Source organism: Pelodiscus sinensis, chromosome 1 (genome assembly GCF_049634645.1).
Source record: "Pelodiscus sinensis isolate JC-2024 chromosome 1, ASM4963464v1, whole genome shotgun sequence".
Taxonomy (NCBI): Eukaryota; Metazoa; Chordata; order Testudines; family Trionychidae; genus Pelodiscus; species Pelodiscus sinensis.
The window spans coordinates 298,265,544-298,279,467 of record NC_134711.1 but is presented as its reverse complement, the minus strand read 5'-3'; the positions used below and the strand labels follow the sequence as shown (position 1 = coordinate 298,279,467).

The following is a 13,924-nucleotide window of genomic DNA, read 5'->3' as shown; positions in this document are numbered from 1 at the left end:
CTGGCTGTAGGCAGCATACCAAGTTATTAATAAATATTTTATAAACCTTTACCTTTTCTCTCTGCTGCCATGTCTCCTCTCCTTGCTCCATCATCTCCTCTGGTTCCTGCTGCCACCCAACTCCACACCCTCCTCTGCTGTCCTGACTCCTGCCCTTCTCACTGCCCTCAGCCCTCCTGCGACCTGCCCCCCTCCACCAGCCCTTCTCTCCCCCCCTATGCCCACTCCTCTAGTAGCCCCACTCTGATCTGGTGAGCTACCCCTCTTCTAACACCTCCCTCTACACACCTCTCCTGCCTCTCTCCTCTGGTGCTGGTCCCTCCCCTGCGGGTGTCTGCCCTTCTGCTTCACCCCAGAATCCCCTGGCGCCTCCTCCTTCCCTTACTGCCCTTGCCCCCTTTTTCCTGATACCCACCCCCTCACCACTCTGCCCCATTCCCCTCCTGCCCCTCTGTGCCCTCACACATGCCTTGCTCCATCCCCACCTTTTTCATGCCCACCCCTTCTTTCAAGCTTTCTTCCAGCACCTCCCCCTCCAGCCCCCAATGCCCTTCCCTTCTCCTCTCCTCTCCTCTCCCAGCATCACCCTGTCCCCTCTCCCACTGACACCTCCCTTCTTGCCCTTTCCCTCATTGTCTGCACTTGGCCCCCTGGCATTTGTCTCTCCTGCACCCTGTCCCTTGGTGTCTTCCCCTCCCAAGCCCCTTCTCCTTCTACCCCTTCCACTCCGTCCAAGCCCCTCCCGCCCCCACCCAAGCCCCTTCCCCGCTGCTGCCTCCTCTTCCTCTCCTCCCCTCCCCCTCTCCCACCACTGCACAAGACCGTTCCCTTCCTTCTGCCTTCCACGTTGCAGGGCTGGAGGCTGCGCTCAGGCCCCGGAGGCGGAACCCGGAGGCAGCCCCACAATGTGCCTCCAAAGAGTTTTAACATCCCTGGCCGTGACGTCATGTCACGCCAGGGCATCCTCCCCGCCCATGTGCAACACCGCACATGGACAGCAGCAGCAGGCAAGGAGGAGCCGCGCACGGCAGGGACGGGCCAGGTCTCACTCCAGGCAGAGCCGGGGGAGAGACCCAGCTCCACATATTGGTGGAGCAGGGCCCCCGGCTCTGTAACTCACCAGCACTTCCAGGTTCAGGGGCATGAGGCCCGATTTGACTGAATCGGTCGAATTGGCCTAAGGCCAGCCCTGCCGGCAGCCACCAGGCACGCTGAGGCCCGGTATTTTTTTCCTGTGGCCTGGTACTGGGCCGCAGCCCATGGTTTGGGAAACGCTGCTCTAGAGAAATGTACAACTACAGTTGCTACTTTTTTATTCTGATAAAGTGAAGTGGTTTGGATGTATAATTGTTTTATGTTGCCATACAATCATGTATGTCCCCATATGGCAGTGAGGGGCAACCTAGGCTAATGAGTGGTCCACATGAGTGGCCCTCCATCTCAGTGGGACACAAGATTGTCATGATCAAGATGATCTCCAAGGATAGGGTAGTTGTGCTAATTGTGATTGAATACCTAGAATTTGAGGGATGTGCTGTCTGAACCATAGCAGCACTTTGATGGGGTGCAGAGGGAGAGCATGGCTTTCCGAGTGTTGTGTGCAATCAGCATGCACCTCATTTCACTGCCCTTGTACCTTGCAAATCTCATTGGTCATGGTTCCTGGCCAATGGGAGTGAGCTGTGGAGCCAACACTCAGGTGTGGGCAGTGCGTGAGCCTCCCTATCTTCCCATGTGTCTAGGGGCTGCAGGAACCTGGCAACCACTTCCAGGAGCTGCCCTCAACCAGGGCAGTTAGGGAGCTTGTCTTAGCTCTGGTGGGGGGAAAAGAGGAACTGAGGAAGGAAGGTAGGAGAAAGAGTTGGGGTCCGCAGACCCAGACTTCTCTTGTGGACCTCAGTTTGAGAAATACTAATTTAAGGTGTAAGTAATAGAATACAGAAATTTTGCATGCCTAGGTGACAAGTATGAATCTGACACAAAATTGTAATAGTCATGGCCACTGCTTAAAGGGGAATAGAGGAGATCAGCGAAGGTAGTTGTGCTTGGGTTGACGGCATTCCATGAATGCAACAGAGGAATAGGTTAATCAATCCAAGTAAATGCAGCAGAAGGTCTGGCTGGTGCCTTCAGTTGCTGCTCTAGGAGAAATTGAATGCTTGACAATAGGTTTCTCACAAGAGTGAGGGTGCAATATGCACCAAGGAGGACCCTAGTTCTAAAGCTCTGTAAGTTCCTGTAGCAGACCTGATAATAATTTAGAGTTCTTAACATCTGACATCAATGGCCTATATGAATCGTTTGTCTGAATACTGCTCCTCAGCATCCTTGTTAGGGCTCTCAGCAGAGGTACCAAAGACTCACTGGGCATGTGGTCAAATATTCTACTTTTTGAGGTAGTCACCTCTAAGGCATGCTGGAAACAAAAGAACATGCACCACATGAAGAAGCATACCCCTGCTATTCCAATTCTCTGGCTATTTAAGAGGACCTAAGGTAACATCTGCCAATTCACTACCTTTCACTGACACGTAGGCACCATTAAAAAGAAATAAAAATATAAAAAGAAGAGTAAACGTTATACAAAGAAAAACAAGGAGTGCTGTGGCACCTACGCGCACGTCTACACAGTAGGGCTAAAGCTGAAATAAGTTACGCAACATTGGCTATGTCAATTGTGTAGCACAAGTCAAAACAGCCTATTTTGGCTTTTGGCACTGTCTACACAGCAGGAAGTCCGAGAAAAAACGCTCTTCCTTCAACTTCCCTTTCTCCTTGTAAAATAAGGGTTACAGGAGTCAGAGAAAGAAGTCCTCCAGCTCGACATTATTTTGACATTATGTCGAAATAACTGCTTGTAGTGTACACACTATGTTATTTTGGAACATATCTTAGACTTACCTTCGAGACTAATAGATAGGGCATATGTAGAGAAATGGAGTCGGGAATTGGAGGCTCTGTCTGCTTTATCCAATGCTGCTGTTGACTTGACACAACTTTAATTACTTCATCTATAAAATGAACTTAAAGTGCTCACTTCTGGACAGTACTGTAATATCTATGAATATAAAGCACTATTTTATTAGAGGATGTAGTCCTTATTGATGAAGAGGAAACCTGAGGAAGGTGCAAATCTTGTACTTCCTATGAACCCAATTATGGCCTAACTGACACTGAAATACATGAGCAAAAGGGGGCACATCACAGATCACAGCATGGGTCTGAAAGCAGGCTCTACAGAGCTGCTATTTCCCCCTAATCTGGAACTAAGCACAGGACAGTTTTGCATCCAATTTACTCCCTCTCAAGGCAGCAGAGGAACCCAGAGGGAGACATGCTCATGTTCATAGGAGATAAGTTAATCATGATCAGCTCTAAATTTGCAGTGCCCAATGACAACATTATAGATACTTTCTAGTGGAGTAACCTGAACATACTGTTAGAAACTGGTATGCTTAGTATGCATTGCTGAAAACAAAATTATATAAAATGGAGCATCTACTATTAAATTTAAAATAATTTTACAAAAAAAATAGTATCTTTCCTTCTATCTTTCCCTATATTTGAATATTTTCCTGTAATTTTTGTCCCCTAGCCCCTCGCTCTTTATGCTTTGCCTATTGAATCTATCACTGAACATGTTTTATAAGTAATGCTTTTATGAAAATACAGAAAAATGAACAGAAATGGGTTTCCCTTCATACTTTTGGAGAAAAGAAAGAGTCTCATCATTTAAACTTTAAAATGCTGAAAAAAATCAGGAATTAAAGAAAATAATAATAAGCACTTAAATAGTGTTTTCATCTTTCATCCTCTAAAAAGTAAATATTTTATCATTTTACTGAAGGAGGCAACTGAGGACCAAAGAGAAGTGGCAGAACTAGCCATTTAATGACTTCTTGACCCATGCACTCTTCACTGTACCTTTACATCATCAGAAAGTGGAGATTTTCAGTCTACAGTGACTTGTCTGTGTTAATCTATTTTCTGACAAAATTCCTTATCAGCTCTATCATCAGTTCTGTTCAGTTGCGGAGTCCAGAATAGATTCTATAATGTCTATAATCTGTACTAGAGTTAGTATGGATTTTTTGTAGCTGATGTGAAGGTCCAGAAATTGGAATAATGCTATTTCTCTGAAAATTGCTGACTGGACATCTTAGAGTGACTAACCTCTGAGAAGCCAGTCATGCCAATATGGGAACACTCGAGCCACTACCACTGAAAGAATCTTTGTGAACATCCCTGGGGAAATGAAGAGTCTGAAGAAGAAAATTCAGTATTGACAGTGTGCTCCATCACAAATCTTAGGAAATGCTTGTGGGAGAGGAGGATGGCTACTCAAAAGAGGGCATCCTGTGGATTTAAGCACAGAATTATGTCACATTTCTCAAGAGCTGTTCAAGTTCCTGAGATCAAGGACTGGTGTCCATCCTTCATCTTTACTGAGCACAAGTAACTGGAACACATCCATATTCCAATTATCTCTAGTTGGATTAGTTCTAATTGCTCCTAAAAAGAGAAAATGAAGTGTTTGTTTTAGGAGTTCCTCATGAAACAGTGGTAGAAAAGAGGAAAAGAATGTATAAAACAGTTCACTTTGACAACGTCCAGTATCCCCGTATGTGAGATAAGATACTTCAGATAAGTACGTAGTCTGATGATTTCCAAAGGAGGGGTAGTCATAGAACATGTGATCCAATGGAGCAAACTGGTTGATGCTCTATACCTAAGTGTCAAAAGTGCCTCTTAAAAGTAAAACCTCATTGAGCAGAAGTAGAGTGACCAGTTTCTGTATCTCTCCTGGAGAGCTTGTGAGGCTTAGGCATAGTGTGCTGATGGCACTGGAATGGTTTTGATCTTTGAGTGGTTTGAAATCTACTTCAAGGCCTTTTAACTGCAGGCACATAGATGTTCAGTGACCGTAACTGTGCCGTCGAATCTCTAAGCCTAGGGAGAGAGGAGTCGGTATGTTTGTTGAAAAGCTTGATGCGTCAAGCAAAATTTTTTCCACTGTGTTTTGTATGTCCCTTGCAAGGCCTGAAGATTGGAACCAGAATGCTTTTCTCATAACTAGAGCGTTGCACGAATACAAAATTTGTAATCACACTGACACCAGTGGATGCAGAAACCCATGGACATAAAGTGGATATCTGCAAATTTGCAAGGTTCTAGATACAAAAATTGTATCTGCATCCATATCTGCAAAAAATGAGCTGTGGATATTCACATCCACAAATGCGGATACCTACGGATATAAAGCAGACAGCCACAGATTTGTGGGGTTCTGTTCATAACTACCACCATGGCTATGCTGTGTAAGTGGCATCTATGGCTTTTGCAACCAACTTCCCTTTAGTGATGATAGACTGAAATTGATCTTTTTGGTCTCACTATAACAGGCAAATTTGCAGTGTGTGTTAAACTCATATTTTGCCAAGGCCTTGTAGTTCATTATACAAAATTGGACAGTGGCTGATGATTAGCTCTTCCTTCTCAGCAAATCCAGCTGTTTATGGCCTCTCCATCTGACAAGGAATTGAGAGCAAGTTTGACAGTCCCTGACACTATCTGCATCCATTATAAAGAAATTAGAGTTAGAGTAGGAGAAGAAGTACTTCACTCCTTTCAGTAGGATTCAGTATTTCTTATCTGTCATTTACAGGTTGGTAGGATTGTGGCAGCTGTTTGCCAAAGGGTACGTGCAGCAGATAATGCCTCATTAATGGGTAGAGTGACCCTTCTCTAGGGACTGTTGTTCAAGATGTCCATCCAGGAATGTTTTGACTCTTGGACTTCCTCTAGTGGGATCAGAAGCAAGTCCGATGGCTTTTCATGGGGTTTTGGAAGGTCTTAAAATGATCATTGTAAGAGAAGAGTGATAGCATTACTGCCTCATATGAAGATGAAGGTGAGAGCTTCTCAGCCTAAGATGCTCACTTCTCCTGTATATTTGTCTGGCACTGGAGAACTGTGTGGTACTGACGTATGCAGTACTGATGCACACTGTACTATTAGAGGAACTGTAGATGCCTGTGGCTGGTAGTGTATTGGTGGGTGGCCAGTGCCTTCTCTTAAGCACCTGATGGAGCTGGTTACTATAGAACCCCATTGGTCCCAATAACCACAATGGAAAGACTAAGTGAAGGTACCTCAATGATAATCATGATCTCTGAGTCTATGATGTCTCTAGGAACCTCTTCATGAAAGAATTCATGAGGTAGGACAGTACAGTATTGAAATGGATCCTTGTACAAATATCTCTGAATCAGAGGAAACTTGCCCTGAAGTAAGGAGAAAAGAGGTACACACAGGTGTTCTAACCAGTACCAAAAGCCTTGAAATGCAATAAGGATGTTAAGTATCAAGTAAATGACTAATCAAGTACTCAAAACAATTTGTATCGAGTACAGTTAGTTGATAAGGGGCCACTGCGGCTCTACAGTTTAAATGTAGTAGGAGCTGGGTGTACAAGCAGCCCAGCTCTTACTACATTTAAACTACAGAGTCATAGCAGGAGTAGGTCCAGGACCTAACGTGAGCTGGGACTACTTCAGGGCTGGCTCGTGCTGGATCCAGACCACCGCAGCTCATCCTTTTAGTCTGCTTCAGTCTCGGTTCACACCGGGTCCTGCACTGCACTTCTGCCTTTTAAATGTAGTAAGAGTTGGGAGGTTCTTACTACATTTAAAAAGCTGAGCTGCAGCACTGCTGTGCCTCTGTCTCTCAGCCCCTGCCCATCATCAGCTCCTGCTTGCTCCCTCCCCCTTGATATAGAGGCAGTGCGGGAAAGGGGGGAGAATGAGAGTTGTCGATTCGACTACCTGATAAACATAGGCTTATTGGGTAGTCGACTATTCGACTTACAATGTAAACAAGTTGCTGCTTTCATAGTGGTGCCAAGGTGGTGCCCTTCCCAGTCATTAAAATAAAAATGGCCACCGTGCTGTGCCGACAATCAGCTGATCCAGCAGAGCGTGGCAGTCTAGACACGGCGCAGTCGACAAAGGGAAGCTCCTGAAACGAGGCTTACAGGTGTAGTCAACAAAGGCTTCCCTTGTCAACTGCACACATCTAGACTGCTGCGCTGTACCGGACCAGCAGATTGTCAGCACAGCGCGGCGGCCATTTTTATTTTAAAATGAAGCGGAGATTATTTAAATCCTCGCTTCATTCATTATGTCAAGTAAACTACTTTACATGGCTCCATCAACGGAGCCATGTAGTATAGACACACCCAGGGAGTGCTACCATGATAGATGTTCAAACTTGGATTCTGCTTTGGTATTAGACTCAGTCAGAGCCTTTCCTGAACCCGGAGAGGAATGAGAGGTCCCCCAAGGGTCCCTTTTCTCCATTTCCTTGCTTAAACCTAACGTTTAACTGGTTAACTGATAAACCTGGATTTTACATTCCGAAGCTAGAGTGTTCCTCACTGTGGGGAAAAGACATGTGGTAAGTCTCTGACGTCTCAAGCGTTGGAGTCCTGGGCATAGCAAATTGTGTTCCAATACAAACAAAAGATAAAAAAGAGGAGTAAGAGTTCCCTGCTCCTCAACTGATACGAAAGTACTGAATAAAATAAAGATATACAATTGTAATAAATAAGGAAAATAAATTATTAAAACAAATAATGAAGTGAAGGTGGGAAATGAACACAGCAGACATCACAACCCTTCATCTAGAGCTGCAGGCAGATGAGAAGGAACTGGGAGGAAGGGGGGGTCTTATGTCTCCCTATATGCCCTTCTTGAACACACAACGTACTACCCTACAGAGGTCTGAGGATATTAATTTGCAATTTCCAGCTGAGAGCACATAGGCACTTGCACGTCCTATGGTGGAGGCTCCCTGGAGACAAACGGTCATAACAGAAAGCAATGTTTCTGCCATGAAGGACTCAATATTCTGATATTATTTATAATTAGTAACTCGTTACAATTACTTTTCATATTCCCTGCAGATACAGATATACAAAACATAAAGAAATAAAACACAGCAAAACCAAAATAACAGCAGAGCAATTTCATTTTGTTTACACTTGCCACACTTTTGCACTTATTCTAGAATATAGAATTATAGATGAGATAGACTATAGGTTTCCAGAAGATGCTGGTAACATGCCAGGTTGTAAAATGTAACGTATTTTTCATACACACTTGCTTACTCTCTGTGAGCTTTTTATACCAAAAATATAACCATAACTCATGAATTATAATTCCAAGCAGGCCAGAAACATAGAATATGCCTGTACATTTTTTTTAAATATTTTAAACAAGAATTAAACCTCACAATTTAAACATACATTTTCCAGTGAAAACTAAAACTCAGTATCAACTTCTCAACTTCCTTTAAAAGCTGAAGGTTACATTTTTGCAAAAATCGTTACAAAAACGTATCAGATTCCAGTCATTGGCTATTTTTTATATAATAAGCTTGATGTAGTATATAAATTGCATATACACTGAAAATAAAATCAACCTTATTATGGCCTAGAGAAACTGACAGAATCACTGGTAAGCGAAAAGAGGCTTCCTAAAACTTTTTCCCTACTCAGCGTAGTAATGCATTTTTATGTTTAAGTGTACAAAGATTTGGGACACAGAAAATTATTCTTACTTTTTCCTGTGATTTCCATGCCTTTTTTAAGAACATTTACCTTGATGACTGACATGAAAACTCAACAAAAACTAATACAAGTGGTTGTGAATAAGATATAATTAGGTAATGCATTTGATAGAAAGTTAACTTACGAAATACACTATAGTTAAAATATTTTAACAATTCGTACACTGACTACAAAAACATCTTAACTGCAATAATTTTCAAAAGATTAAAACTATTATGAAAAGGAAAAAATAGTATGTCAACTTTTAGATATAATAAAATTTATATCAAAACACTATGTAAGGGTATGTCTACACTACCCCGCTAGTTCGAACTAGCAGGGTAATGTAGGCATACTGCACTTGCAAATGAAGCCCGGGATTTGAATTTCCCGGGCTTCATTTGCATAAGCGGGGAGCCGCCATTTTTTAAACCCCGCTGGTTCGAACCCCGTGCAGCGCAGCTACACGGGGCTCAAACTAGGTAGTTCGGACTAGGATTCCTATTCCGAACTACCGGTACACCTCGCGGTACATTTCACGAGGAGTAACGGTAGTTCGAACTAGGAAGCCTAGTTCGAACTACCTAGTTTGTGCCCTGTGTAGCCGCGCTGCACGGGGTTCGAACCAGTGGGGTTTTAAAAATGGCGGCTCCCCGCTTATGCAAATGAAGCCCGGGAAATTCAAATCCTGGGCTTCATTTGCAAGTGCGGTATGCCTACATTACCCCGCTAGTTCGAACTAGCGGGGTAGTGTAGACATACCCTCATAGAATAGACCCTACTATTTTCTAGTGCTATCGCATGTATTTTTATATGCAGTAGTGATGCTAGAAAGCAGTTAATTAGGTAACCGTATAACCATTAAAAACCTGAGTGGTTTCACAGTTATGCAATAAAAAGTTTATTCTGAAAAACCTGCAGAGCAGCTGTCTCCCCAGAAGCAGGACCAGCAACCAGTGTGTTCCAGGAGCAGACTCCCAGCTTTGGGCCCCACTCCTGGGAAGCTAGCTGCACTGTAGGCTTTATACTGTAGAGTCCACAGTGCAAGGCAGCAGTCGGCTCCCTGGGAGAGAGTGTGTGCCGGAAGCTGACTTTAAGCGGGCTCCAGGCATTCACCAGCTCCTACCTGCCACCCTGCACCTGGTGCACACTGAAGGCCTGCTTTTAAGCTAGTTGCTTTTACGCACTGGCTCCTGGCCTCATTCCCAGGGAGTCAACTGTCACCTTGCGCTGCAGCCTCCGATAAAGAGCTAGAAGCACAGGATGGCAGCCAGCTCCCTGGGAGCAGGACCAGAAAGAAGCCAGAGTGTAACTGTTATGGTAACAGATAAGATCAGTTAAACTATTACTGTAAGATGGATAGAAATCTGTCTGTAAGATGGATAGAAAGCTGGCTAGACTGTCGGGCCCAATGGGGAGTGATTAACGGCTCGATGTCAGGCTGGCAGTTGGTTTCTAGTGGAGTGCCCCAAGGATCGGTTCTAGGGCCGGTTTTGTTCAACATCCTTATTAATGACCTGGATGAGGGGATGGATTGCGCCTTCAGCAAGTTTGCAGATGACACTAAGATAGGGGGAGAGGTAGGTATATTGGAGGGTAGGGATAGGGTCCAGAGTGACCTAGAAAGATTAGAGGACTGGGTCAGAAGAAATCTGATGAGGTTCAACAAGGACAAGTGTAGAGTCCTGCACCTGGGATGGAAGAATCCTAAGCATTGTTACAGGCTGGGGACCGAATGGCTAAGTAGCAGTTTTGCAGAAAAGGGCCTGGGGATTACAGTAGATGACTCATATCCAGCTTCTCAACAGTGTGCCCTTGTAGCCAAGAAGGCTAATGGCATATTAGGTTGCATTAGGAGGAGCATTGCCAGCAGATCTAGAGACGTGATTATTCCCCTTTATTCGGCTCTGGTGAGGCCATATCTCGAGTATTGTGTCCAGTTCTGGGCCCCCCACTATAGAGAGGATGTGGATGCATTGAAGAGGGTCCAGGCAGAGGGCAACCAAAATGTTTAGGGGGCTGGAGCACATGACCTATGAGGAGAGGCTGAGAGATTTGGGTTTGTTTAGTCTGCAGAAGAGAAGAATGAGGGGGGATTTGATAGCAGCCTTCAGCTTCCTGAAGGGAGGTTCCAAAGAGGATGTAGAGAGGCTGTTCTCAGTAGCGATGCATGGCAGAACAAGGAGCAATGGGCTCAAATTACAATGGAGATCTAAGTTGGACATTAGGAAAAACTATTTCACTAGGAGGGCGCTGAAGCACTGGAATGGGTTACCTCGGGAGGTGGTGGAATCTGCATCCTTAGAGGTTTTTAAGTCTCGGCTTGACAAAGCCCTGACTGGGTTGATTTAGTTGGGATTGGTCTTGCTTTGGGCAGAGGGCTCAACTTGATGATATCCTGAGGTCTCTTCCAGCTCTATGATTCTATGATTACATCCCTAAATACGTAGCCGTCCTTCAAGGATACCTACAATTTCTCCATAACTTTTCTGTTCTTGTCTTTCTCAAAAACTAATAATGATTTTATGGTTTATTCAATCTGCTTCAATAAAGGTTCAAATATTCCCCTTTCAAAACCCACTATAGTGGGGTATGATGATGGACTTTTCTTAGAATACTAGAATGCCATCTGTATGAAATCCTAAAAGTTTGCATTGCATGCCTGGAATCTTCATAAATGGTGACTAGGACTAAGGTTACTAGATGGCTTAAAAAAAATACCAGACACACTTGATCTCATATGAGTGGAGGGGGGACCCGGCCAGGAGGGGAGCAGGACTGGCCAGGAGGAGGTCGGGGGAGGGGGTCGGGGGAGAACCAGCCGGCGGAAAGCAGGGCTGGTCGGGAGGAGACCGGAGGGAGCGGGGCTGGCTGCGGGGGAGGGAACCAGGTGGCAGGAAGCAGGGCTGGTTGGGAGGGGGAGGAGCGGGGGGAGAGAACCCACCTCCACCTCCCTCCTCTCTATTGCGTAGTTGCGTACTGCCTGGCTCGTACACATGCTCACACAGTGTGAGCATATCTACCAACCAGGCAGTACACAACTATGTACTGATACTCATAATAAGAAAACGTAATTAGAAAATACTGGACATTTATATGTCCGGTATTTCCTCGATTTATTTCCTGGACAGAAACCTCAAATACTGAACTGCCCTGTTCAAAACCGGACACCTGGCAACTCTAACTAGGACAAATATACTTTGTGCAATGGGAGGGACAAAGTCAGTTACTTTTAGAACAAGATTTAGATTTTAATAAAAAATTGAAAAAACCCTCGTTAAAAGAACAGAAAATGTAAATAGCCAGCAGCCTTCTCAGGCAGACTCCCGGTCTGCCCCACCCCTGCACTGGCTGCAGGGGTCATGTGGTCTTTGAATAGCTACAAGCCTAATGGGAGAGTGATTCACAACTGGCCAATGTGACTGTGCGGAGGATGGGGGGCAGCACGTGAAGCCCCTCTCCCCTCCCCCAAACTCCCAGCTATTCAAACAGAGCTCAGCAGCAGCTGCTTTTCTCAGAAGTGTATGGCAGGGCAGGCAGGGAGCCTATCTGAAGCTCCCCAAGCATCCATGGGCTGGATCCAGGGGTTGGTGGGCCGGATCCGGCCCATGGGCCATATTTTGCCCATGCCTGATCTATTTTATCCTCCAAGTTGAGCAAAATGAAAAAGAAATCAAATTATTTCAACTTTAATAATCAAATTCATTAATAACCCAGTTAAGAAAACTTACTGTATTTTAAAAGAGTAATTTTTAAGCTGTGTCTCCTCTTAATCATATAGTAAGGTCTAAATATATAATAAGAAAACACAATTAAGTGTTTATACATTATAGCAGAGGTGGGCAATAATTTTTGCCCGGGGGCCGTGTCAAAAATTTTTGAAGTAGCCCCAGGCCAACCCAGAAGGGGTGGGGCCTAAACAGGAAGAGGTGGGGCTACCACACCCTCAGACCATGATTGATCTGGGGATGAGGGAGCCCCTTTGCCCCCTCTTCCCACTAGACACCTATGCCCTGGAAGAGGCTTGGCACGTTCCCCCACCCCCAGGCCAATCAGGCTCCTCACAGGGCCTGGGCAGGGCGAAGGAAGCTTCACGCAGCTCCCCCGCCCTTGATTGGCCTGGGGCCGGGGAGTGCGCAAAGCCTCCTCCGCTCTCCTCCCTACCCTGCAAGCAGCGCTTCAAAGCGCCATGTGCTCCTGGCAGGACAGGAGGAGGCTTTGTGCGCTCAGGGCCGGATTAAGGGGGGAGCTAGCCAGGCAACTGCTCGGGGTGCCAATCTATGGAGGGCGCCTGATGGCAGTTGTAAGGGGCACCGGCCGCGCAGCACCCCTTAGAGCTGCCATCAGGTGTTGCGCGCCCCTGCTCTGCGGCGCCTGATGGCAGCTGTAGCCCCCCACCCCTGATGGCAGCTGTAAGGTGCGCAGTGCGTGGGGGGGCAGGGCCACGCATGCGCCATGCGCCTTGGGGGCAGAGCTGTCCATGCGTTTTGCACACCCGCTGCCTGGGGCGCAGGAATGGCTCGAGCCAGCCCTGGGTGCACTCTCCCGCCCCCAGGCCAATTAGGCTCACAGGGCGGGGGCAGAGTGGAGAAAGCTTCAGGTGCTCCCCTGCCCCCAGGTCCTAATTGGCAGCAGGGCCTCCATGGGCCAGATCCACCCACTTGGCAGGCCAGATCTGGCCCGCAGAGGCCCTTTTGCCCACTCCTGCAGTATAGGGTTGCATCTTTTAGAAATCTACACAGTAATTGCTGAATTTTTTATCCAGAGGGATAGCTGAGTTAGTCTGTAACAGGAAAAACTTAAAATACAACAAATAGTCTAGTAGCACCTTAAAGACTAACAAATCATGAGCTTTTGTGGGCACAACCTGTTCATATTTTTATTTAATATAATAAAGCATACTGACCATAAGACTTTCCAGTATTTAAAAATCATTTATCATTAGGGCCAATTTTCAAATATCATGATCATACCACACACAAAACATAACAGTAACCCATATGATGTGTATTTTCATAGTACATACCTAATTAAAGTCCTGATTTCCCCTTTCACCATTATATAATTCTTACTACACTGTAATTTCATACTTAAACCTTAAAAATGGAAGACTGAGGTATGTCTTATATGCGGATTTTCAATTAAATATTTTTTGGTTTTGGAATTGTTTTGGGTTTCCACACAAATACAGAAGTCTTAATTGCATCAAACCCCTTTTCAAGTAAGAGCCTCAGATTTAAAATCCTGTTTTGTGGTTCTCATCAGTCAGAAAACAAGTTGACAAGCTTTGTTCTCATCTTACAAGCATCAAAAGAT

At 45.3% G+C, this 13,924-nt stretch overlaps 1 protein-coding gene across 7 annotated transcripts in view; it reads right to left on the bottom strand.

Annotated features, from left to right (window-relative positions):
• N4BP2L2 (NEDD4 binding protein 2 like 2) overlaps nt 1-13,924 on the bottom strand; it is a 93,667-nt gene that overhangs the window by 41,624 nt on the left and 38,119 nt on the right. The window lies entirely within an intron of this gene.